The 26,565-nt window shown below is 45.8% G+C and overlaps 1 long non-coding RNA gene across 1 annotated transcript; it reads left to right on the top strand.

The window, feature by feature from the left end:
- Window positions 1–140: 140 nt before the first annotated feature.
- Window positions 141–1,492, top strand: LOC115576291 (uncharacterized). Its single transcript, XR_003982816.1, has 2 exons — window positions 141–694; window positions 1,054–1,492. It is a non-coding gene; the product is annotated as an uncharacterized LOC115576291 (long non-coding RNA).
- The last annotated feature ends 25,073 nt before the right edge of the window (window positions 1,493–26,565 follow it).

The raw sequence follows: 26,565 nt of genomic DNA, 5'->3' as shown, positions 1-26,565 counted from the left end.
GATTATAGACCCTTATATTTGAGCTTGAATTTATTTATTTAATGAAAGTATGCTAGATTAATTTATGTGTATGTCATTAGCAATGGCCAATGTTATGTAAAAAAGGTGCACAAAATTATTTATTTATTTTTTCTCTCAAGTTAACAAGTTATGTTTGTGTGTATATGTACATATACATTTATAATGACCCAGGGTGACCAATAGTGACAGATCACAAGTGATTTTTCTTGTTTAAAAGTAGTGATTTCATCCAATAGAGTGGTGAAGTCACGCCCTTCAGTTCCTGGTACATGGGACCTCAGATGCAAATTATTATGAATGGCAGTCAATGGAGAGATAACAAATATTTTCTGGTCCCATTTGAATTGTGCCATACATTTTAAATATGTTGTTTGTGGTTTTTAAAGAAAATTTCCCTGCAAAGATTACTACAATTTAGCGTGAAGAAGCTTGATAATGTTTGTGTGTGAGGCCGCTTTGTGAACTACAGCCCTTCACTGCTCTCGACGAGAATGATGTACGTCACCACCTGCTCTCTCTTTCTGCACTACTTCACCACTTTTTTCCAAGGGGAGGATAACAGCCTAGAAAGAGGCGAACATCATTATAAGTCGGGGCATGTAGAGAGCTGCAGCAATGCCGATGGGGAGATGGTCGGTTTTGTCCACGCGAGTCGCAGGGTTACAAGGTTTCGGTGAGTGTTACGACTTCGCTAGCTAACTAGCTAGCTAATTGCAAGTGCTGTAGTGTAGTGGCTTACTTAGGCTCTCGATAAGAGAGTTAGCAAAGTTACCCATTCCTTTAGCATCTGTTATACCCAGCAGAACAAGCAAGTACTAATATATCCAAACCCATTCTGAATCATCTCACATATTTTGCTAGCCAGTTAACTGCCTTAGCTCTAGTAGCTAAATGAAGCTCCAGATACGAGTATGCATCAAACGCCCTCGTCATGGTCAGTGTGTTATCATTGCTAGTAGTGAGTGGTGTTAGTCCTATTGTATATTCTTGCATATGTGTTTTGTTTTCCTTTTCCCTTTTGACTCGTGCCAGGACAGTGAAGACATGACCCTCACTGTGAGCTTCAGCATTGTCCCTTCAAGTGGTGTGCCTGAAGATGGCTCTGAGGAGTTATTGTTTTCTCACTCTTCTGGAGACGTCAGCAATGTCAGCAAACATCTCATAAGATGGACATATCATGTGCGACATGTACAAGACACTTTGTTTTGCCAGTCTTTTGTCCTACACTGTAATTATATCTATGCAATTAGGCTTAACATCATAGTTTAGCCATTGAAACATCAGGTAAGATTTTTACAACTGAGTGTGTGTGTGGTGATAAAATATAAAATCACACTCACAGCCCATACAATTTATCTGACATGAATATTGAACTTGAGGATTTGAATAAAATCTAAGTTATGAACACTAATGCAGGTAAATGACTGTCATCTTTCACATTGGGAATAAAGTAAGCTTGTATTCTGTTAAAGGCTGTGTCTGATTGTTTTTAAACACAAACATTGTTTTTACAAATCCAAGGTGCTGACTTGCAAGCAGGACACACAGGAACAGGATATGATGGTGCTGAGGAGAGAAGAATATAGAAAACATAAACTTGTGATAAAAATGGAATTAATGCTCACTTAAACTCACTCAAAAAGCTACACTGTTACATTTTTGGTGTGTAAACGTTCATGTGAGGTCTGATTGGTGCTTAAATAATTAATTGCATTAATAATGCCGTAATGAAAAGTCACAACATATGCACAAGGCACCATCCCACATATTGCGTGTAATATGATTGACATGGGGTGGTGCATTGTGCACAATTTGAGTGACTGGGAGACTTGTGGACATGTTTGTGGTTGTTAAGTGCTTAATTTGGTCACTGGTAAGTTGTAAATACTGCTGTGTATGCTGACACTGCTAACTGTGATGCAGTAGAATTAATAAAACACTTGACCTAAAAATTCCTGTGTCCATCAGTCCTGGTTGGGGGCTTTAGCTGTTCCTGCAAAAAGAGAGAAAGGGAACAAAGCAGAACATGATTTATTTTAAAGTCTGATGAAGGAAAGAGTAAACCCCTTTTATTAATTAATTCTTTAAAGACGCGGGGTGGGGCGATGGCGTCATCGTTTTGGAAAGTATGCGGATTCGCCGTCCACATGAAAACGGGAGGGCTGCATTTTCGGATTTCTCCACCCTGAGGCCCCGTCCAGACGACAACGTTTTTTTTCGAAAACGCACACGTATTGCATCGTTTTGGCCGACCGTCCATACGGATCCTGAAAACGCAGCACCTGAAAACGCACTTTTTTGAAAACGGGTCTCAGGGTGGAGGAATCCGAAAACACAGCCCTCCCGTTTCCATGTGGACGGTGAATCCGCATACTGTCATGACTCTGGTTTTATGTCTCTGTATTCATGTTGTTGCGTGTCTTGTGTCTTATGTTTTGATTTTCCATGCCCTCTTGTGTCATGTGTCCTTTAAGTTCTCCTGTGTATTTTCCCAGTTGCAGTCTGTCTCCCTCTGTCTGTCAGATGGCGCCTGTCCCTCTGTCTGTCAGATGGCGCCTGTCCCTGCTCCTCGGTCGGAGGCCCGGCCGAGGCCCGTCCCGGCACCTCGGTCGGAGGACCGGCCGAGGCCCATGCCAAGTCCTGTCCCTGCTCCTCGGTCGGAGGACCGTCCGAGGCCCATGTCAAGTCCTGACCCAGCACCTCGGTCGGAGGACCGGCCGAGGCCCGTCCCTGCTCCTCGGTCGGAGGACCGGCCGAGGGCCATGTCAAGTCCTGTCCCTGCTCCTCGGTCGGAGGACCGGCCGAGGCCCATGTCAAGCCCTGTCCCTGCTCCTCGGTCGGAGGACCGGCCGAGGCCCATGCCAAGCCCTGTCCCTGCTCCTCGGTCGGAGGACCGGAACCAGAACGGAGGACCGGAACCAGAACGCCTTCGTCTTCGCCGCCGGCCTCCAGAACGTCTTCGTCGCCGGCCTCCAGAACGCCTTCGTCTTCGTCTTCGTCGCCGGCCTCCAGAACGCCTTCGTCTTCGTCTTCGTCGCCGGCCTCCAGAACACCTTCGTCTTCGCCTTCGCAGCCGGCCTCCAGAACGCCTTCGTCTTCGCCTTCGCAGCCGGCCTCCAGAACGCCTTCGTCTTCGCCACAGACCTCCAGACCACCTTCGCCTTCGCCACAGACCTCCAGACCACCTTCGCCTTCGCCACAGACCTCCAGACCACCTTCGCCTTCGCCACAGACCTCCAGACCACCTTCGCCTTCGCCACAGACCTCCAGACCACCTTCGCCTTCGCCACAGACCTCCAGACCACCTTCGTCTTCGCCACAGACCTCCTGAGGATCTCAACCTTCGCCCCCGCCGTCACCCTTCTGTGGGCCTCAACCTTGGCCCTCCTCCTCCTCCCATCATCGTTTGGACTTTGGCACCCCTCCCGAACCCCCTCCACCCTCCCGGCTTCTTTAGGTCTCTGTGTAATGGGTTCCTTTGGGGCATCTGGAAGCTGCCCCTTGAGGGGGGGGTACTGTCATGACTCTGGTTTTATGTCTCTGTATTCATGTTGTTGCGTGTCTTGTGTCTTATGTTTTGATTTTCCATGCCCTCTTGTGTCATGTGTCCTTTAAGTTCTCCTGTGTATTTTCCCAGTTGCAGTCTGTCTCCCTCTGTCTGTCAGTGTTTTGTCCTCCATGCTCCTCCCTCTCGTTACCTCACCTGGGCTCTCTCCTCACCTGTTCCTTGTCTGGTCATTAGTCTGTGTATTTAGTCTGTGAATCCCCTGCACTCCTTGTCCGTTCATTGTCTCTGCCAGTGTCTGTTCATGTCCATGTTCCTGCCTTGCCTCCTCTCGTGTCTCATGGTATGTGTTGGATTTTGAGTTTTGCAATCTGCATTTTTGATTTTGTACTTTGTCCTTTTGTTTGCACTTTGTTTAGCTCTCTTGGTTGCTACTTTGCTTTTGTCTCGTTTTTGGTCTTGCTCCTTTTTGGTTTTTGTACTTCAGCTTTAGTTTTATTAAAGCTCGCCTTTTGTTCCCCTCATTGCTGCCTCTTGTCCTCTGATTATCTGCGTTTGGGTCCAACTCCTATATTTCCATAGTTCTTCCCTTTAACCCCCCGCCCTGACACATACTTTCCAAAACGATGACGCCATCGCCCCACCCCACGACATCCCATAACAACAACAACAGCAATGGCGGACTACATGCTCGTGTTCGTGCCGCAGAAGATATTGAGCCTTTCTTGCAACTTACTCGCCTTGTAGTTGAGTGTGAGTCGCAGCAGCAGTTCGACCTCATTATCGGTCCACACAAACGATTCTAATTTCCTTGCACTAGCTATTTTCATCTTCTTCTTGTTGTGTTCGGTTTCTCCGTCTACTGTCTGTTTGTTTACAGCGCGCAAGCTTAATGCGCATGCTCCGTATCTTCTTCTCCGTTTTTGGTGAATGTTAAGCACCACCTAGAGGCCTGGAATATGAACTACAGCATTTTTGGTCGTTTTCAGTGGATCCGTGTGGACACAAATATTCTAAAAACGATGACGAGGAAGACGGAGAAATAAAAGATCGTTTTCGCCCATGTGGACCGCCCCTGAGACCCATTTTCAAAAAAGTGCGTTTTCAGGCGCTGCGTTTTCAGGATCCGTATGGACGGTCGGCCAAAACGATTCAATACGTGTGCGTTTTCGAAAAAAAAAAACGTCCTGATGACAGCCCCGGCTCCGGTTCTCTGTGTGTCTGTGCATACGTGTGGCGCTGTCACGGTTGCCTAGCGACAGACACCACACACCGGCGCTGCTCGCCTTTTAAAAATGTCCACTACACCCGAAACTCCACCACGTCCTCACAAGCAAAAATGCTTGCAAAAGTACAGACGCGAGTGGGAAGAGGCACATCCTTGGCTGGACAGCGTCAGTGGAGATGTTTACAAGGCAAATTGTAAAATGTGTCCGCGAGGGTTTACAGTGTCGCACGGTGGGCTGTCTGACATCAGACAGCATGCAGCAACAGGAGAGCAACACTGCAGACGCATAAGACCACAGAAGACCCAAGCAGTGTCACAGTTCTTCATACCCCCATCATCTCTTGAGACTGATATGGTATGGGACATTATGTTGAGTGACATTATGAGTGATTTTCTATCTGGTTGTGTTTTTGCCAGAAGATGTCAGTGCATGGGCAGAGCCTATTTTATTAAACTATTGTGGTTTGATTGATTGTTTAGGATGTTGAGTTTTTAAAGTCGAATGAACTATCATTTATTTAATATACAGTAGTATTAGCCTATATAAATATTATATATGGCCATTTAAAGAACAAACCATACTAATGGATTAACAGTTAATAAATAAATAAATACATTTGTTTAGAGAAAATATTTATTCTTTAATATATATACACATTTCCTAGATTAAAAATGTTTGTAGACCTTTCTGTGTATTCTTTGTGAAAATGTTTATATGTTTGAGGAATACAGCGTTCAGTGATCATTACATAAATTCTATTATTAGTGTGGTTTAACTGTTTGGATAACCTGACTTCCTTTCAGGTCATAAGACAGGCAGCAGACAATTTTCTTTAAGTAAAAACGTTCAAAGTAAGTCCCTATAGTTATGCACTTAAAAAGTTGCATTAAGTTCTCAGTTTATTTAGTTTATATTTTAAAAGTTAATTGTTGCACACTCCACAGAAACAGACTTCATTCGAGATTTAAATAAATACACTTTATAAGATAATTTGTTCATTAGTAATAAAGCATTTCAAGCTTTAAGTATGATTAATTGCTCTCTTGATTACCCCTTTACTAAAAACACCAGCACAAAATAAAACATACCACTGCCGCAGGCGCTGGCCTGCCCCACAGGAGTCGGGCCCGTGGTGGTCATGGCCCGAGGAGCTGTGGTGGGCGTCCCTTATTTTAATTTCTGAAAGGTGGCAACTCTAGCCATTCGCACCTCCGCGATCTCCACATACGTCATGGTTCGTTTCCGTCAATATGTGGCACAGATGAACGCGACGTTCACAGGCTGTAAATTGTCGTTAACTGGTGAAAATTAGGGAGATTTCCGGGCATTTACGGGGACGAAAATCCCGGTTTTCATGCAGTTATACCTCTGCTCTGCTCACTGTCTGCGGCAGTGAGTGACGGCAGTTCTCGGGCTGCCGGGACTACTGGGTTTGGTCAAATGGCTGTGATTGGCTTGATGGCAATCTAACTTGACCAATGGGTTTTCATGTATCGCTCCATTTCAGTACGCTGGTACACCGCGAGGGCGGGCAAACGGTTTAATACCATAGGAATAAGTGCGGGGGGATGAAATCACCTCGTTGTTCACCGGTGTGACACTTTTTAGGGGGCATTTAGAAGTGGATATACGCAATGCTGACTGACAAATAAGTGGGTATACACTGTATAGATAGATAGATAGATAGAATTACTTTAATGATCCCAGACTGGGAAATTATTTTGTTACAGCAGTAGTGGGTCAGCAAATAAAACACTTCGTACATAACATAAATAGAATCCAATATAAACATAGTGTATATATACAGTGCACAGTGTGCTATAAACAATAAACAATAATAATATATACAACAAAACAAAATATGCAAAATATACTATAACAATAATAATATATACAAGAAAACAGTAGAGAGATCAGAGTTCTCTGTCAGGCAGAGGTGAGAGAGTTATTATATAAAGTGATGGATTGTGGCAGGAAAGATTTCCTGTATCTGTTGCTACGACAGCGAAGCTGAAGCAGCCTTCCAGAGAAGGTGCTCCGCTGTCTGACCAGTGTGAGTTGGAGAGGGTGGAGAGGATTATCCATGATGGATAACAGTTTTTTAAGTGTCCTCCTCTCCACCACAGCCTCCAGAGTGTCCTGTTTGCAGCCGTTGCTGGCTCCAATGCTGCTTCCCCAACAAACCACAGCAAAGAAAAGTACACTGGCCACCACAGACTGATAAAAGATCTCCAACATCTTGCTGCACACGTTGAAGGATCTCAGCTTCCTCAGGAAGTAAAGTCTGCTCATCCCCTTCTTGTAAACAGCTTCAGTGTTAGATCTCCAGTCCAGTCTGTGGTTGATGGTAACACCCAGGTACTTGTAATCCTCCACCGCCTCCACATCCCTTCCCAGAATGCACAGAGGTTGGAAAGCCGTCTTCCTCTTCTTCCTGAAATCTATCACCATCTCTCTGGTCTTGCTGATGTTCAGCCGCAGGTGATTCTGTCCAGTCCACTCCACAAAGTTGTCTACCAGTGCCCTGTACTCCTCCTCCTGTCCCTCACTTATACACCCAACAACAGCCGAGTCGTCAGAAAACTTTTGCAGGTGACACGACCCGGTGTTGTACTGAAAGTCAGTGGTGTATAAGGTGAACAGGAAAGGAGACAGTACAGTCCCCTGTGGAGCTCCTGTATCACTAACCACCGCATCAGACAGAACACTGCCCATACGGACAAACTGTGGCCTGCCTGTCAGGTAGTCAGTAATCCAGGAGATCATTGTGTCGTCTACACCCATCACCCGCAGCTTCTCCCCCAGTAGCAGTGGCTGAATGGTTTTAAAAACACTAGAGAAATCAAAGAATGTGATTCTCACAGTGCCTCCTCCACCATCCAGGTGCGAATGGGCTCGTTGCAGCAGGTAGATGACAGCGTCATCAACTCCCAAGTGGGGCTGGTAAGCAAATTGCAGAGGGTCTAGCAGGGCTCTCACCTGCGGCCTCAGGTTGGCCAAAACCAGTCTCTCCAGCACCTTCATGACGTAAGATGTGAGGGCCACTGTTCGATAGTCATTGAGGTCTGATGGTGTTGACTTCTTTGGAACAGGAACCAGGCAGGAAGTCTTCCAAAGCACCGGTATTCTCTCCTGACCCAGGCTCAGGTTGTAGAGGTGTTGTAGGACAGGAGACAGCTGGCTGGCACATGTCTTCAGGATCCTGGGGCTGATACCGTCAGGGCCTGCAGCCTTCTGCTGGTGGAGTCTCTCCAGCTGTCTCCTAACCTGGCTAGTTAGGAGGAGGAGGAGGAGGGGTGCTGCATAGGAGGGCTCACAGCAGGGAAGTGAGGGGGGAGGGGAGGAAGCATTTGGGGCAGTGAGGGTGTGTGGGGGTCTGGAGGTGTCAGGGAGACGACAGAACCTATTGAAGAATCTGTTCAGCTCGTTTGCCCTCTCCAGGCTGCCCGATGACTGTCTGCCGCTCACCTTACACCCAGTGATCTGCTTCATACCAGTCCACACATCCCTCCCATTGTTCTGCTGGAGTTTGGCCTCCATCTTCCTCCTGTAGGCGTCTTTACAGGCCCTCAGCATATCCCTGAGTTCATGCTGCACTCTCCTCAGTTCTTCCCTGTCTCCAGACCTGAACGCCCTCTTCTTCTTGTTAAGAAGGGCTTTCAGGTCATTGGTGATCCACGGCTTATTATTAGGGAAGCAGCGTACAGTCCGGGTTGGCATGGTGGTGTGTTCACAGAACCTGATGTATTCTGTGATGCAGTCGGTCATGCTGTCAAGATCCTCTCCATGTGGTTCAACAAGTGCATCCCAGTCTGTCGACTCAAAGCAGTCCTGTAGTGCGTCAGCAGCCTCCTCCTCACGCTCCTAGTGTGGACAGGCTGCCGCTGAACAAGAGGCATATACTTAGGGGTCAGCAGAACCAGGTTGTGGTCAGATCCTCCAAGAGGGGGGAGGGCTGTGGGACTGTATGCATCCTTAGCATTTGCATACAACAGATCCAGTGTGTTACAGTCTCTGGTGGGGCAGTCAACATACTGGTGAAATGTTGGGAAGGTTTTGTCCAGTGAGACATGATTAAAATCCCCAGTGATGACAATAAATGCGTTAGGATGCTGCGTCTATATCTGGGCAACAGCGGAGTGGATGACGTCACAGGCCAGCGCTGCATCAGCTGAAGGAGGAACGTGCACACCAATAATGATGGCGGATGTGAATTCCCGGGGCAAATAATAAGGCCTCATCCCCACAGTCAACAGTTCAATGTCCGGGGTACAGAGACGTTTCTTCACGTGAACATGTCCGGGATTACACCACCTCTCACTCACGTACAGTGCAATCCCTCCTCCTTTCTTCTTTCCGCTGCTTATCACGTCCCTGTCCGCCCGAACAGTGCTGAAGCCGGGAATCGCCACGCTGTGGTCCGGGATGTGTGAGTGGAGCCATGTCTCCGTGAAACACAACACACTGCACTCACGATATTCCCTCTGAGCCTTTACCAGCGCGGCGAGCTCGTCCGTCTTGTTCCCCAGAGACCTCACGTTTCCCATGACGATCGCCGGTACAGCCGGTCTGTGACTCCTCCTCTTCACCCTCCACCTCACTCCGGCTCTGCAGCCACGGCGTCTCCTCCGCAGCTCCTTCAGGACCTCAGGCCTGGCTCCGGGCAGCAGTGCAGGTTTACACAGCGCAATCAGCTGGTCGCGTGTGTAAACAATGCGCTCAGTGATGCGCTCCTGACCCTCCGTTGCTAGGGCTAGCAAAACCATCACAAAAAAGTGCCGCAAAGGTGCCACAAAAGTTCAAAAAAGGAAAGTGTCCATCCTCTCACGCTCACCGGAGAAGAGTTGTCATAACTCACAACAAAAATCTAAACAGAAATACAAAAAACTACTAAAAAAAACTTGGAAACCCACAGTAGCTGCTGCAACAGGCTGCCACCTAGTACGGCGCCATGGTTTCTATCATATATATACGTATACCCACTTATACCCTGGACTACACCACAGCCTGTGACCAGGTCTTTGCGAGTTAGGAGTCCTCTGGACCAGTGGTTCTCAACTGGTGGGTCCCGACCCAAAAGTGGGTCGCAGACCTGTTCTGGGTGGGTCGCGGACAGTTGGTCAAAAAAAGTAAATAATATTTAATGCGCATCTGGTGCTTGACATGTCTTTTATTTTTGAAAAATTATTTATTTTGAAAGGCACTCGTCAGAAACGTGCAGCCGCCTAGGCGCGGTAGCCATGGTAACTGCCATTTGATTGACGCTCACTGTCTGTGTTGCAATGGCGAAGCGTAAATATGACCCGGTGTATTTAAAATACGGATTTTCGTACATTGAGGATAATAGGGGACAGAAACCCCAGTGTGTTATATGTAGTGAAGTGCTTGCAAATGAGAGCATGAAACCATCGAAACTGAAGCGCCATTTGGATACTAAACATCCTGCATGTAAAGACAAGCCAGTGGCGTTTTTTCAAAGACAACACCAGAAGCTGAGGACTTCACAGAAGTGTCTGACAGCGTCTTGCTCCAAACAAGAGGAAGCTCTCCGTGCCTCTTACCACGTAGCTCACCGTATTGCGAAGGCAAAGAAACCCCACACAATAGCCAAAGAGCTTATTTTACCTGCAACCATGGATATGGTGAGAGACGTGATGGGTCAATCAGCGGCAGACAAGCTGAAAACCATACCGCTGTCCAATGATACTATAGCTCGACGTATTCATGACATGTCTGGTAATATTAAAGAACAGACCACAGCCCGGGTCCAAGCAAGCCCCTACTATGCCCTGCAGATGGACGAATCCACCGATGTATCTAACCATGCTATTTTGTTGGTTTATGTGAGACACATATTGGATGGTGATTTGCAGGAACAGTTTCTCTGCAGCAGAGATCTCCCTACCACTACAAAGGCAGAGGACATTTTCAACAGTGTGGACTTGTATTTGAGCTCAGTGGGCCTGAGCTGGGAATACTGCGTGGGAATCACAACTGATGGCGCAGCTGCCATGACCGGGAAACATTCCGGTGTGGTGAAGCAAATTCTGGAGAGAGCACCGAATGCGACGTGGAACCATTGCTTTTTGCACCGTGAAGCGCTGGCGGCCAAGGATATGGTGCCGGAGCTCGACGAGGCTTTGAAAGATGTCATCAAAGTGGTGAACCACATAAAACGGAGTGCAAAAAACAGCCGCTGCTTCTCAAAGCTGTGTAAAGACTTGGGCTCCGAACACATGCAAGTGTTGTATCACTCAGAAGTCCGCTGGCTATAGCGGGGTAAGGTGTTGTCACGTTTTTATGAACTTAAAACAGAAATCGCCACCTTCCTCTCAGAGAATAACTCATATGCTGAACTGTTTGACAACGAAATCTGGCTGGCACGAGTTGCATATCTTGCTGATGTGTTTGAGCACCTCAACGCATTAAATGTGTCTATGCAAGGAAGAGGACACAATATTTTTGAACAGTCCGACAAAATCGCTGCGTTCCAGAAAAAGATCAAACTGTGGGTAAATCATTTATCCAAAGACAGACATGACATGTTTCCCAGTGCTTGCCATGAAGTACAGCAGCTGGACACTGCGGCCAAAAATGACTTGAAAAAACCCTCAATGCGCATCTTACTAAACTTCGAGCTCGGTTTGACAACTACTTCCCTGAGAAATACAGAGATAACGATGCTTGGATACACGACCCCTTCCGCATCGACATGGAAAGCATCACGTTGCCGAGCAACGAAGAGCATCAGCTGGTGGAGCTGTCATGTGACCAGACAATGAAAAAGAGATTTGGCGAGGTAACCCTTCCCCACTTCTGGTGCAACGATGTGATGAGTGAGTATCCATCCCTCGCGACTCTTGCAGTCAAAACACTCCTACCATTCAGCACAACCTATCTGTGTGAAAGTGGCTTTTTCACCATGTTGCAGCTCAAATTAAAGCAGAGAAACAGACTGGACACTGAGCAAGATCTGAAGGTAGCTCTGTCTACTGTCCTCCCAGACTTTGAAACTCTCATCAAGAATAAACCACATGCCCAGCTGTCTCACTGACTTCCCCAAATGACAGGTTAGGTGAATAGATCTTGCTTTGTAGATCTTTAATTATTGTTTGATATTTATTTTATTTATTTTATTATTTTCTTTGTTCTTTTTGTCCATGCAGTTGTAATGGTCCTCCTAAGTTCCTTATTATTTCTGAATAGGCCTACATATAAGTGAAATATATAATTTTGTGGCCATAATTACTTTGTGCACTTTTGATTATTTTATTCACTTGTCATGGTATTCCTCATGTGGCCTGAATGCAGGGACCTTGTTTGTTTTGTGGGTCTTGTGCAATTGTTGATATTCACTTTTGTCTGCATGCAGTTGCATGCTCCTCCTCCTTCTGCATGTGCTTTGAATGCAGAGATAGATGTCAAATATCTCATTTTGCTGTTATCCATTTTGATACTTCATGTTTGATACTTATTTCATTCAATTCTGTACGCAGTTGTCATGGTTCTCTGGTGTTTTGAAACGCACTTTGCTCAATAAAAATGAGTATATTTATGTTAAAGACTTTTCAAAGTTTTCAAAGGCTTTTAAAAAAATACATTTGCGTAGTTTGAAGGACTATAAAAGTGGGTCGTGACTTAATGACCATGGGAAAATGAGGGTCCCAGAGTGAGACCAGTTGAGAACCCCTGCTCTGGACTACTTCTAAGGTCTCCCAGACGTAGGTGCTACTTTTAGGCTTAAAATGTTTTGTGAATAACTCTTATTTTCAAAAATTAGGAGTCCTAAAGTTACGACTGACACGCCCATTATTTTTAGGAGTTGCTCCTAAATTCGCCAGTTATGAGCTACTTTTAGCCTTAAGATTCCTTGTGAATACGGGCCCTGGTCTGTTACGGCGAGTGATGTTGAAACGTCGTCAGTAGCAGTGCCGGCCCTGAGTAATTTGGTGCCCTAGGCAAGATCTTAGGCGGTGCCCTCTTGCTATGCAGTCAATTACACAATCAGTTTTCAGACACTCACACAGAAACTGTGTGTATGTATTCAAGATTTTATTTCTTTTAAGTGATAAGAATACAATATAAATAAGGCATTGTGCAAACATATTATCTCTCAGCCTCAGAGTGCCGTCTCTCACTTATCTATTGTCAGCCGCTTTGCAAAACGACCTCCAACTCCTTCCATGTTGCCATGTGGGTATTGTGCTCCCGGCTATCCTCATGAACCTTCAGCAAGTGGCTTGCATTTGTCCAGTCCTTTAGTACTTCCTTATTAAGTCTGTATTCTTTTGGAGAAAACATTTAGCAGCAGAATCAGTGCAAGCTATCATTTCTGTTTGAGTACATCAGCCAGCTTCTTTTGATTTGTTCAGCATTGACTAAGACTCTTACAAAAGTCATGTTGACACTCTCCCATCTTTGTTTTTGGGAAATATGTAACTGCTTTTTATTTGAACTGGTCCTCTGTGAATGCATCTCACTTTGTCAGTTAGCAGAGATGGTCAGTCAGCATCTATTGGTGCAGCTTTTAGTCCTGATGCTGTGTCACTCTGTTGTGCTGAGGTAGAGGGACAGGAGTACCTGATGCTGTGTCACTGGGCTGGTGGTAAAATATATTAAGAGTGCATCTGAAGAAAGAAGAGAAGTATATGTGACCAGTGGATGTTACATTTTAATAAAAAAAAAAAAAAGATGCTTGATGTGTGCTATACATAGAACTAATATACAGACACCCGGACGCTGCCCTCATCGTCTTCTAAACAAAAAATGTTTTTATATTATTTATTATATTCTATTGTATCTTATTTTACTTGCACTGCATTATATTTTTATTTTTACTTAAACTGAGCACAGAAGTATAGTACATGTCACAAAAACATTTCACTGCGCATCCTGTATGAGTATGTGACGAATAAAACCTTTGAATCTTCAATCTAATAATGAAAATGTGATGAGATTCATTCAACTTCATTGTCATTGCAATACAATTCAGTCAATCCAGAGTGCAAGTGCAGTGTATATATATATTTCACCTATGAATGATATGGGAAAGCTAAGGCGTGGAGTATTAACAGTAGCCCTTTTTAAACAGCCTCTCCGCATTATCTCCGGAGCGGTGGTTCGCCAATTCTCCGCTGATGGTGATTCACACAGAGCGAAGCATCTTCGCCTTCACGTGTGTAATTCACACAGAAAGCCGGCGCTGCGGCTCCTAAAGAGGCGTGACGGTACACGTCATGTTGATGACGTCGGTGTTTCCCAGGTGTTCCCCCTGTTAATCCAAACCCGCGGACAGTTTATAATCATATGGATGCGGTTATAATGTGTAGTGATTGAGATCCTGACCCACCAAACATCCTGGAAAGTGACGGAGATAAGTTTTTCGCGTTAAATTACATAATTATACATAATCACCATCAGTAAACAGGTTGCTGTCTGACTCTGTCACTCGCGGGGATGGAGGCTGTTTTCTGGGGGAAAGTTCGGTGAAGTCTCGGTCCGGAGAGCTGACGGTCGAGGTGATTTATTTTCATCACAAACACTCGGTGAGTTAAAGTTTTTTGCCGGTGACAGACGCTGTTTTTCAGGCAGAAATGTGAAGGAAGAGTCGGCAGGACAGACAGGAGGACAGACGCTTCTCCACGTACAGCTGTGGTATTTGTTTTCCTCATATAAGTTGCCAAAGACAGTTACAGTTACTACGTTACTTTTGTTCGGTCCTGTAACGTTGCTTTGTGGGACATTGCTCTGTATTTAGTTGAGTGAAGGACCTGTGCAGTTATCAGACTGCATGACCGACACACCCCCCGCTCCGCGCCTCCGGATTATCCGTTCACACTGGGACGGCTCACCAATAATGCGGCCCTAGCCTCTTTCACACTGTCGTTTGCATGCGGGGATCCTGTGCCAATCCTCCTCTCTGGAGGTAGTATCAGGGCCGCATTATTGGTGAGCCGTCCCAGTGTGAACAGATAATCCGGAGGCGCGGAGCGAGGGCGTGTCGGTCTGACAGTCTGATAACTGCACAGGTCCTTCACTCACTTAACTCACTTTCCAGGTGGGTCAGGATCTCAATCACTACACATTATAACAGCATCTATATGATTATAAACTGTCCGCGGGTTTAGATTAACAGGGGAACACCTGGGAAACACCGACATCATCAACATGACGTGTACCGTCACGCCTCTTTAGGAGCTGCAGCGCCGGCTTTCTGTGTGAATTACACACGTGAAGGCGGAGATGCTTCGCTCTGTGTGAATCACCATCGGCGAAGAATTGCAGAACCACCGCTCCGGAGATAATGCGGAGAGGCTGTTTAAAAACGGCTCCTGATACTACCTCCAGAGGCGGATCAGCGCCGGAGCGAAATTTCCCCCCTCTCCACATCTGAAACTTTCACACAGAGGAGGGTGCGGAGAATTGGCGCAGGATCCCCGCATGCAAACGACAGTGTGAAAGAGGCTACTAATACACTTTAACTGCACTTTAATGCTGATGTAAACTTTAACAAACATAAACTGTGACACAATAAACCAAAGGCTTACAACGACCCTGTTACAAAAGGGATGGAAAACTAATAGCATTTTAAGTGACTTACAAACAGGAAACACAGCCAGCAGGTTAAAATAACACCTGAACAGGTCTAATGTTAACTTTCTAAACGTCCCTGATGAACTTAAGTGACACACGTCGACTCAGCTATTTATTGATTATCAAACAATGCTGCTATTGTCCGAAGTAAGCTAGCAAGCTAACACTCTGATCCAACAACGGTAACTGCAATCATTAAACTATTAATTTAATTCACTTCATCACATTGATGTCACTGTACCTCTATCTTCTTCACGTTTTTCTTCCTCTTCTTTCCTTCTTTTCCTTCACTGGGTGCCGGATGGTTTCAGTGTTTTGGACCTTGTAATTATGCTACAGTATCATTAATCTCTCTCTGGGTCTTGGGGTCTCGGTCCAGTCAGATTCAGGCAGCTCGCCTGTCGACCCGCCCCCCACACAGAGGACAGTTACAGTGCAATGAGCCAGGAACCAGAAAAAAAGCCTCTCTGTTATTTAATAGTCTTTTGCTATGACGTTACGTTGCTGTGGGCTTATATAATATTTCGAAATAATAGTAGTAATGGCACATGTAAAAAATATTATTTTTATTTTTTATTATTATTATTTTTTTCCTCCCCCGTTTTCAACGCCCTCCGCGGATGACGGCGCCCCTAGCATTTGCCTATACTGCCTATGCCCAGGGCCGGCTCTGGTCAGTAGGGATGTATATTGATAAGGATTTAGCAATTCCGATGCTTTATCGATCCGTTTTTTTATCGATTCTCTTATCGATTCCCAAATAGGCTGAAAAATGAGTAGTAAATGAGTACAGAAAAAAAAAATACAACCTGGTTTATTAAAATAAATAAATAAACAAATAAACAATACTCATGGATGGAAAATGCAAAATGCACAAGTGAAAGCTGGTGACACAAATTCTGAATCGTGGTGCTAAATTAACCTAATTTTTATCATTATCACACAACGTTAGCAAGTTGTTTAATTTTACCTGTTGTGCTAGTGCTAGCACTGGTGCTGCTAAGTGCGTTAAACACACGGCATTGCTGGAGTATAATGCTGTGTTGTGTGGCCAAATGCTTGGACATATTAGTTGTATTACCGCCTTTGACGTGCAGATCCCTCTTACAGATATTACAGGTGACGATCCCCGAGGTGTCGCCCTTCTTTGTGAAATGCAGCCAGACTTTGGATAATTTTTGCCGGGACGACATTTCTCCACAGTGCATCGCACGTAGCAGCTCAGCTCACCTCTGCTCTGCAGCCGCTTGTTTGCGAGTGGGTTACGTTTGTTTACAGTGGTGACGCAGCCCAGGAAGATCGATAGCGGAATCGTAAAGGGTTTTTGTTAGTGATTCCAAAGAATCGTTTGACTCAGAACCGGTTCCCAAACGAAACCGGTTAACGATGCGCATCCCTAGTTGTCAGTAGAAAGACTCATCAAGTTTACCGCTAAAGGTTTCGGTTTCTACGTGGAAATGTGTCAGGAAAAAAGGAGTAAAAAATTCAAACAAGCCAAATGATGTTTGGAAAATTAATGACATTAATGACATCAGATGAAAACATTGTGACAGTGAATTCTGAGCTTGCCAAATTTATGAAATGTTACCAAGACGCAAGTGAGATGCACAAGTCTTTCATTAACTTACCTTTGTCACAAGATGAAGTGACAAGGCAAAATGAATATTTCAAAGCAAAAATGACGGTGTATGGTGATTTCACCTAAAAGGTAAAATGCTGGCTGTCTAAAATGGGTCATCCGTATATGCAGGAGGACCTTCTGTCAAGTCACACTCTTAGCTATCACGCTGAAGAAGAAAAGCTAAAGAGAGGAAAGGAAACATTGGAGCTTGAAAAAGAATAGGCAGCAACAAGTGCAAAGTTTAAAGTCCTGGAAATCAACTCACAGTGTGGTTTGTCAGATGGCACAAACTCTTATTTTGAAAAGAACAATTCAAAAGAAGCAGGTAAATTAAATCCCAGTGCCGACAGCTTTGTTACAGATGAAATGGTTAACACTCTAGCTGTGCCTGCTTATATGTCTCAACCACAAGTTGTTAAGCCTAAACAAATGCCAGCAACCAAAATGGAGGAAAAGAGTTTATTGAAGGTTGATGCTCCAATTCAAGTGATGCAAACTGTTGGAAATCAAACACTAGCTGGGTTTCCTCAAACCCAAGCCATGACTGACTGTCATGTTCTCAGTGGGGGCAGTTGGGTCTCTTGGGGTTTTTGTGCTTTTCCCCTGTTTGTCTTCCCCTCCTCCTTTCCTCCCTTGCCGGCTCCCATCTACAGCGTTTGGACCTGTGGGCGTGTCAGCAGTGTCGGCTCCAGCGGCGAGGCACACCTGCAGCTCATCCCATTTCATCATCCCCCTGCTACTTAAAGGGACAGTGTGTAATATATCAAGTATTTAGAGCCATCTAGCTGTGAGGTTCTACATTGCAACACTACTTTGCTCACCCCTCCCGTTCTGAAGACGTTGGAGACGTTCCGGAAGCTACGGTGGCCCTGACGGACAAGAAACTCATTTTCAAAATATGGGCTCTTTCCCAACAGCATCGAGTATTTCTACTGATTCAAGTAATGAGGTAAAGATGTAGTTAGTATTAAGGCTATAAAACTAGAGGTTCCCTCTCAGTTCCACTGTCAAGCTGGCTCTGAGCGAAAACGCGTTTAGCCTTACTACGTAGTACCACGTAGTGCTTTGTGTCCCTTTTGGCAGTCCATAGTTTTTTTAAAACCGGAAAGACATGGCGGCCTCCATAGAGCTTGCCCGTGCTATGTATGTTCAGATAGGTAATTATTCGCTCAGGAGTATAAGTCAGATTGTTGGCAGAGGTAATTGTACACCAATGAGGACTTACTTATGAACGAAGACGTTGATTTGAGTTAATACATTTCTTAAATCATTACACACTGTCCCTTTAAGCCCAGTCATGTCTTCACTCCGATGCCAAACTGTTCCGCCAGTTACGGTGAATGAATCAAGAGCCTCTAGCCTTTGTGTTAGCATTAGTAATCTCTTAGAAATCGTATTCTCTGTCTCTAGTAAATGAGTGTATATTGGGTGAGCCCGTCTGACGACTGTGTCCCCCCCCCCCCCCCCGCCACGCGGCAGATAGACTCCAGCCTGCAGGGCTGCCTGCCTACGTTCCCCCACCTCTCTGCAAACTCTCCAAGTCAAATAAACCCTGAACTACTGATCTCTGCCTCTGTTCTTCCTGCTTTTGGGTCCTAACCAAAACCTCTTACACAACAGAACAATCAGGCCAGCATAGACCCAGTGGAATGTGAGCACCTGCATCACACCCTCAGATTCCAAGGAATCATGGTCGGCAGCACGAACAAGCCCTTTGGGAGGCGATGGAGGCGCTGCAAGGGGTGACCACCAGTGTGACGCAGTTGGTAGACCGCATGGATCAGGTGTGCTCCCAGCTGTCCCTTGTTACCACGGGAGCAAGCCTCGCATCCCCACCTGCTACCTCCTCATCCCCACCTGCTACTTCCTCATCCGCCTCGGCGGTGACCCCAGTTGTCTCCCGTGAGCCCTACATCCCTATCCCTGCCAGGTATTCGGGTGAGTTGGGTGGTTGTGAGGGTTTCCTGCACCAGTGTTCCCTAGTTTTTGACCAACAGCTGAACACATATGGTAACGACAGGTCTAAGATAGCTTTCGTTAAGAGCCTACACTTAGTGATAGGGCCTCACAGTGGGCGGTGGCAGCCTCTAGATCTCAGGCTCCTCATCTCCAGTCTTATGCCTTAATTTCAGCCTAACTCATGAAGATTTTTGATTTTTCAGTACAGCAGTTTCCCCTAGGATGGAGTTGTAGCAGTGGAGGTGAGTGTTTTTATTGAACACAGTAAAAGTATAATCTTAAAACAATTAATGACAATAATTTCACAAAAAATATATTAACAACCAACCATACACATTAAAATCACATAACACAAATACTATAACAATCCAAAAGGTCTGTGCCTCTGTGAAGTAATCTGTCAGTAACTTGAGATTGACAGCTTTCGCGCGTCATTGTGGCCCTCGCGCATAGTAATGCTGCATTCAAGAAAGTAGGAATTTTCCAACCTCCTACACTGGAGGTACAGTGGAACGCCACTCAAAGTCGGAGTCCTTACTTGTGAACTCAGCACAAATCCATCTACCCCGAATGATAATCCTGAATCCGTGATCAGTGTTGCTTGCTTCGTGGTTGACATCTACCTGGTGCTTGTTTAAATCATTGTGCTGACATTATCAAGTAAACTCAAAGTTTCCCAGTGCACCTTCTCCAAACCTCCGTTGTCGTGTATGCTGAGAAACGGCACAGCATGGAATAGCGGAGTTTAGCGCAGCACATCACCTGCATCAACAGGTAAAGGTATATCTGGATAAATGTAGCGAAGGAGACCGCTTGCAAAGTTTCTTTGACAGAGACAATGATAGTTGCCAAGCATAATATGACAATAAAACCATGGATACTGGCAGCCAAAATTGTTATATTAAAGTTCATTATTCTAACAGCTGTAAGAAATAACATAACAGGCTATATAGGTGGCCCACTGTGGTTGGTGATTTATTTTTATAAATCAGTTTCAAACAGGTGTGTGATTGAACTGGATATGAAGCGTCCATAGCGCAAAATGATATAACGTTAGTTTCTAAAGAGACAAGACTGAGCCCACTCTCCACCTCTCCTCTCTCATTAAAAAAAAATAAATAAATCAGCAGCGGCAGTCATATTTCAGCAGTGGCGGTCTGCTGCTGCTAGGTGCATATAGGGGAAACGCTGTACAGGGCTGGGAGGTTTCTAGTCGCCTGCTCTCACTCAGACAAGGCCGTAACTAATTGGCAGATTATTCAATATATTTCAAAATTGTTGCGGCCGAGAGTGGGTGGGATGTGACAGCTTTAAGGGAATATTTCAGCGAAGCCTAGCCTCAGGATGAGTTAGCGGCCCGGGACGAGACTGGCTGCCTTGGGGAGCTCATTTCCCTTGCAATCCGACTAGATAGCAGGCTGAGAGAGAGAGATGCAGGGAGAGGGCCACTAGCGCAGTCCCAGCTGCCCCCCAGCCCCGGCGGCCGGTGCCTGCCCACCCTTATGACCCATCTCAACCGCCCCCTTTATCATCGAAGGAACCCATGCAGCTTGGCCGGATGCACCTAACACCAGGAGGTCCTGTTTCTCTACTGTGGCTGGACTGGTCATGCCGTGTCTCGCTGTCCTCAACGGCCAAAAGAACAGGCTCATTGCACCATGGAGGGGCGCTGATGAGTCGGACGATCACCACCAGCACCTCCACCCCTCGTCTCCAGCTCCAGGGGACGCTTTCTTCAGGGATGTGATTGGACAAAGATAAAAAAGCAGGAAATTTTGCGGACCGTGGGGGGGGGGGGGGGGGGGGGGGCCTGGTATGTGACGCTGTTACTATGATGATAAATGACACTTAAATATTGAATCTGTGTCTATAATAACCACACCCTGACATGTAAATGTGTCATCTGTCTTGGTTCATTTAATTTAACTTAAAATTTGGACAACTGACTGCATAATATATGAATCAGAAACATAAATGCTTTACAGCAGCTCCCATTCAAAGTCAAGAATATGCAGAAAAATAGTAGTTGTAATAAAATTGATAATAATAATAATAATAATAATAATGATAATAATAATAACAATGATAAACTATATATATGCTGCATATTTATAATAGAAGTCTACTGCAACTGTACTTTTTTTTACTATTAAATGTTATTTTATACATTATCATATTCTATAATGTTGTCATGGAGTACATCACTTCACTGCTAACAGGAAAGAAAGCAGCTCACTGCCAGTTGCAGCTTCTTATCTTGATCTGCAGTCTTTGTTCATTATTTGTCATGATTGCTATTATTAGTACTTAGATTATCAAAAATCACAGTTACATGTCAGGATGTGGTTATTGTAGACATATTCAATATTTAACTGTCATGTATCATCACAGTAACAGCGTTACATAAATTAGCAGCTGTTAACACATAAAAACATAATAAAACATATCATGTGGTCCCCTCACACTGCACGTGACCACCGACACTGCACAAATTTTTTTCTTCGTCTTTTTCACGTATCGTGCTTGTTTTCTGTCAGTCGTCAAACTGATGATCGCCATGAGTCCGGTGCAGCAAACTTTCTGTCTTAAAATATGCAGAGGAAAACTCGGGAGAAGCAGCCGCTAGATGTTTCTCTGTCGACCCCAAGAGAGTGAGAGATTGCCGAAAAAATAAAACAGAGCTTCAGCATCTGTCTGAGGGGGACAGCAACAGGGCCAGGCTGCCTGCTGGAGGGAGGAAGAAGGCTGGCGAGGAGCTTCAGATAAATATGCGGGAATGAGTTATCAGCAAACGGGCACGCCACGAGAGAGTGTCCCGCAAAATGATGAGGGCGATGGAGAAACAAATGTATGCCACCGTGAGTGACAGCAGAGATGAGGAGTTTGCAGCGAGTGCTGGTTGGCTGAATCGTTTCCTCCGCCGCAACAACTTAACTGGCAGAAGACTACTATTGCCCAGAAGGATGCCAGAGATTTCACCGAGAAGCTGGAGAAGTTTGTGACATTTTCATCCCGGATTTTTGTGAGGAGGGAATTAAATGCCTGTCCCAAATAAACACCAGGGGCCTCATTTATAAAACTGTGCGTAGGATTGACGTCAATAGGTTGCGTACGCACGAAACACAGAAAGTGCGTACGCAGAAAAATATCCTGGTTTATAAAACAGTGCGCATGCATGTCCTACGCTGATTTCCCTTTATAAATCACAATCCACTCTAAATGTGGCGCACCTGTGTGCAGGTCATACCACGCCCATATTTGCCTATGAATATTCAGAGAAACGCCCCTAATTAATATTCATTCATGACTGAAAGCATGCCAAAAGCAGAGAGAAAGGCGAAGAAGCGCAGTTCCACTCAGTGTGAGGTGGAAGTTCTTGTCGGGGAGGTGGAGAAGAGGAAGGCTGTATCATTAGGTGGACACAGTGTTGGGTCGGGTCATCAATGCCAAAAAGGCTCTAGAGTGGCAGCATGTGGCAGACAATGTAAATGCTGTTGCCTCAGAAGGTCGGAGTGTGGCCGAAGTGAAAAAAAAGTGATCAGACGTAAAAGTAAAAGTAAAAAAGCGCCTGGCGTCACACAGGCAGAGCGTCTGTGTGACGGGCGGGGGAACGGGCCAACCGGAGCTTACCCCGCTGGATGAAAAACTGGCGGGGATCATCAGGGAATCCCACCTGAGTGTCGTGGTGACGGAGATGGAGGGGGACACCGGTGCCGGCCCAATTCATTCTTACTCGGTGCTCTTATAGCAACATGAGTGCAGTTAGTGGCACAGATTACATTTGGGAAACCAGACATTGCTGGAAATTGCGCATTTTTATTTGCCTGTTCACCCACTGTATGAGGAAACTTTATGTACTTCTGCGACAAACCAATTATACCCCATAACACGTCTGGCCTAACACGGCTAAAGTTTGGCTGGAATATCCCTGACCTGTCAATTCCCTCTGGAATGTGCCTGTTGAAACCCGAGTGTTGTGAGCACTTGAAGCGGGACCAGCACGGCGTGGTTTCTGCGGGTGCTCCTCTCTAACACTGGGCCCAATACCGCACATAGATCCAAGAGGACAGCTTGTGGGAGTCGGAAACGGCTCATCAGCCACTCGTCACTGTTGGCCAGTGGATCTTGCTGGTCACTTAAAACCACTTAATGAACACCCCCATTTTAAGGTTCTTTTTCCAAAATGACATACCGAAATTAAAAGCACGACAGCTCCCACATAGTTTGAGACTCAGGGATGTGCTTGGTACCATTGGAAAGGAAACACCCTCAAGTTTTTTCGAGAAGTGTAAGTGTGATTCTATGACATACTGACACAGAGTTACAGAGGTTGGAACACAGGTTTTGGTTTTCATCCAATTCAAATGTCAATAAACTGACCAACATATAAGGGTTCAGGTATGTCTATGGACACAGCAGACACAATGAGGTTCACTGCTACACTCAAAATTTGAAGTCAAAAGACTAAAAAATTTATTTTTCACAATTTTTTTTCTAAAGGCATGTCTGTGCGTTTTGCTTGGGTCCTTTTTTTCCCAAGAGCGCCTACTGAGATTCAAAGGCTTATAACTTGAGAACCCCTTTACCTAGAAACATAGTCTTGGTCTCAAATGAAAGCTAAGACCCTGGGGTTTCTTGCTTGTTCGACACTTGTAGCTAGTTTTGGGTAAAATGACATGGATATTCCCATTCTATGGACTCTTGGCGAACTATGAAAAAACAATTGTGGCATGACGTAGCTGTGGAAAAAGGGAACACTCCAAAGGTATGTAGGCATTCTTGCTTTTTGCGGTAGAGGGCTCTTTCTAATGTTGTGTCATGGTGAGTTTAGAAGGCTATTACATGATCTGGAAATAACTTTTTTGGGCTTAAAATAATCACGACAGCCTCAGCTTTCCAACAGTGAGTATATACTGTTAAGATCTGATGCTTAAAACTATTAGCAAAAAACTATTCGTTTTTACGAAGGGTGTTCGTTTATTGAAGGGTGTTCCTATGTTGGAACAGTGTTCCTTAAGTGGTTAAGTTCCGCTCCCTCCGTATCCTTCCGTTTGCCACATCCTCCAACAGTGCCAAAGCAGCCATTGTGTGTCATAACGCATTGTAAATACATGCCTTTATATACCCATCTATTAGGTAATATCTGCTACACGTGTGAGAATTACCCTGACTGACTAACAGTCCTTCAGACTAACAATATAAGATAATTATAGTCTTTATCTGTATGGCAACAAAACACAGTTTCAAAGTGTTTTATGCGTTATGCATTGAAAACGGAGATGAAACAAAATGCGCTATATGGTATAGGATATTAATATATTAAACTGCATTCATATCAGTGTAAACGTAATTTGTTCTACTGTTGTCTTACTTTTGTCCTAAATCATGTTTCCCATGTGCACTCCAGGGAGTATGTTTGTTTATTCATTGTAGAAATAATTTTTTTAATACATTTCTTGCAAACAAGCTGTTCATATATGAGAGGTAATATTACTAATTATTTTACACGATCAGTATCAGTTTCACACAGTTTCTCCCGTTTCTTTCTTCTGCCATCAGTGGCGTAGTTTCTCCTTACCCCAGTTATGTGCGTACGCATGGGTCAGAGTTGGCGTGGAGGACCGCACATTTTCCCGTCAAGTTCTCTTTTTATAAATCCCACGGTGTGTGTAGAGAGTTGCGTATGCCTTCTTTTGTGCATACGCAACGTTTATAAATTAGGCCCCTGGTCTGTTAAAACCTATTGGTGGTTAATGGCGGTCCGGCGGGCCTTAGATGGCTGACTCTTTGCGCAGGTAACGATAAAAATTATTCCCCTAACCCTGCTCCTGTCCGGCAATCACCGAGAGACAATTCAGCTCCATGTTATTCCCTTGCCTCAGCCCCCCCTGGTACTGTGGCTTCCCTGGTTAAAACAGCATAACACACACATTGACTGGTCCGGTTCCAAAATTGTTAATTGGAGCGTCCACTGCCATTCTCACTATCTACATTCCCCGTCGCCCCTCGACACCTGTCACTCCTTAACCCAGTGACCCAGGTAACTACCATCTCACCGGCCGTATGACTGCGCCATCGACCTGCTGCCGGGCGCCACCCTGCCGTCGAGTCGGCTGTATAACATCAATCACCCTGAACAAGAGGCCATGGAGGCTTACATAACTGACTCCCTCGCCTCCGGACTCATCCACCCGTCCTCCCCGCCAGTAGGGGTGGGATTCTTCTTCATGGTGAAAAAGGATGGCTCCCTCCGCCCCTGCATTGACTATGGGGGCTTAAACGACATCACCATAAAAAATAAGTTCCCTCTGCCCCTCATCGTCTCTGCCTTCGGCCCTCTCCATCCGGCCGCCGTCTTTTCTAAACTGGACCTGCGCAATGCATATCATTTGGTGCGTATCCACGAGAAGGATGAATAGAAGACTGCATTTAAGACACCTCTAGGCCATTTTGAATACCTGGTTATGCCTTTCGGTCTCACCAATGCGCCTGTGGTGTTCCAGAATCTGGTCAACGACATCCTCCACGACATGCTGGGTCGGTTCGTGTTTGTCTACTTGGATGACATCCTCATCTTCTCCCAGAACCTGAAGGGGCACGTCCAGCATGTCCGCCTGGTGCTCCAACGTCTCCTCAAAAACAGATTATATGTCAAGGCAGAGAAATGCAAGTTTCACACTTTTTCTGTGGATTTCCTCAGTTTCATCATTGAGTGTGGGCATGTGAGGGCCCACCCCTCGAAAGTACGGGAGGTGACTGACTGGCCGGTGCTGGAGAGCCGCACGCACCTGCAGCGCTTCCTTTTGCAAATTTTTATAGACCATCACCAAACTCACCTCCACCAAACTCCCATACCGGAGGGTCCCCCGAAGCCGAGGCGGCTTTTACTCGGCTTAAGACATTGTTCTCCTCCGCCCCAGTCCTCTTCCACCCAGACACTAGCCTCAAGTTCATGGTTGAGGTGGACGCCTCCGCCATTGGAGTGGGGGCTGTGCTGTCTCAGCGTTCACCAGCTTCACCCCTGTGCTTTTTTCTCTCGCCGTCTCTCTGGCCGAGAGGAATTACGACGCCGGCAATCGGGAGCTGCTAGCAGTCGTCCTCTCCCTGCATGAATGGAGACACTGGATGGAGGGAGCAGCACACCCGTTTCTAGTCTGGACCGATCATAGGAACTTGGAATACCTGCGCTCGGCTAAACGACTTTACTCCCGTCAGGCCCGGTGTGCCATATTCCTGGAGCATATTGACTTCACGCTCACCACTGCCCGGGCTCCAGGAACACCAAGCCTGGCGCTCTCTGCCGCCAGTTCTCCATTTCCAAGAAGGAGACTGCCGAGGAACTGATTCTCTCTCCCCGATGTGTCGTGGCAGCGGCTAGGTGGGATGTGGAGTGCTCCGTGCTAGCGGCTCAGCGCACTCATCCTCCCCCTGCTGACTGTCCCGCGGGCCGTGTGAATGTTCCGGACTCCTCCAGGTCGCAAGTGCTCCAGTGGGGGCATTCATCAAAGCTGGCCTGTCATCCGGGGTTTCAGAGGACTCTGTGCGTTATCAGGCGACGTTTCTGGTGGCCGGCGATCTGTTCGGACATTGCTTAGTCTCCGCCTGCGGCAAGGCTTCTCATCGCGCCCCCATCAGTC

Source organism: Sparus aurata, chromosome 23 (assembly GCF_900880675.1).
Source record: "Sparus aurata chromosome 23, fSpaAur1.1, whole genome shotgun sequence".
NCBI classification, from domain to species: domain Eukaryota; kingdom Metazoa; phylum Chordata; class Actinopteri; order Spariformes; family Sparidae; genus Sparus; species Sparus aurata.
Note: the sequence above shows the minus strand (reverse complement) of the source record. Positions and strands in the feature narration are given on the sequence as shown.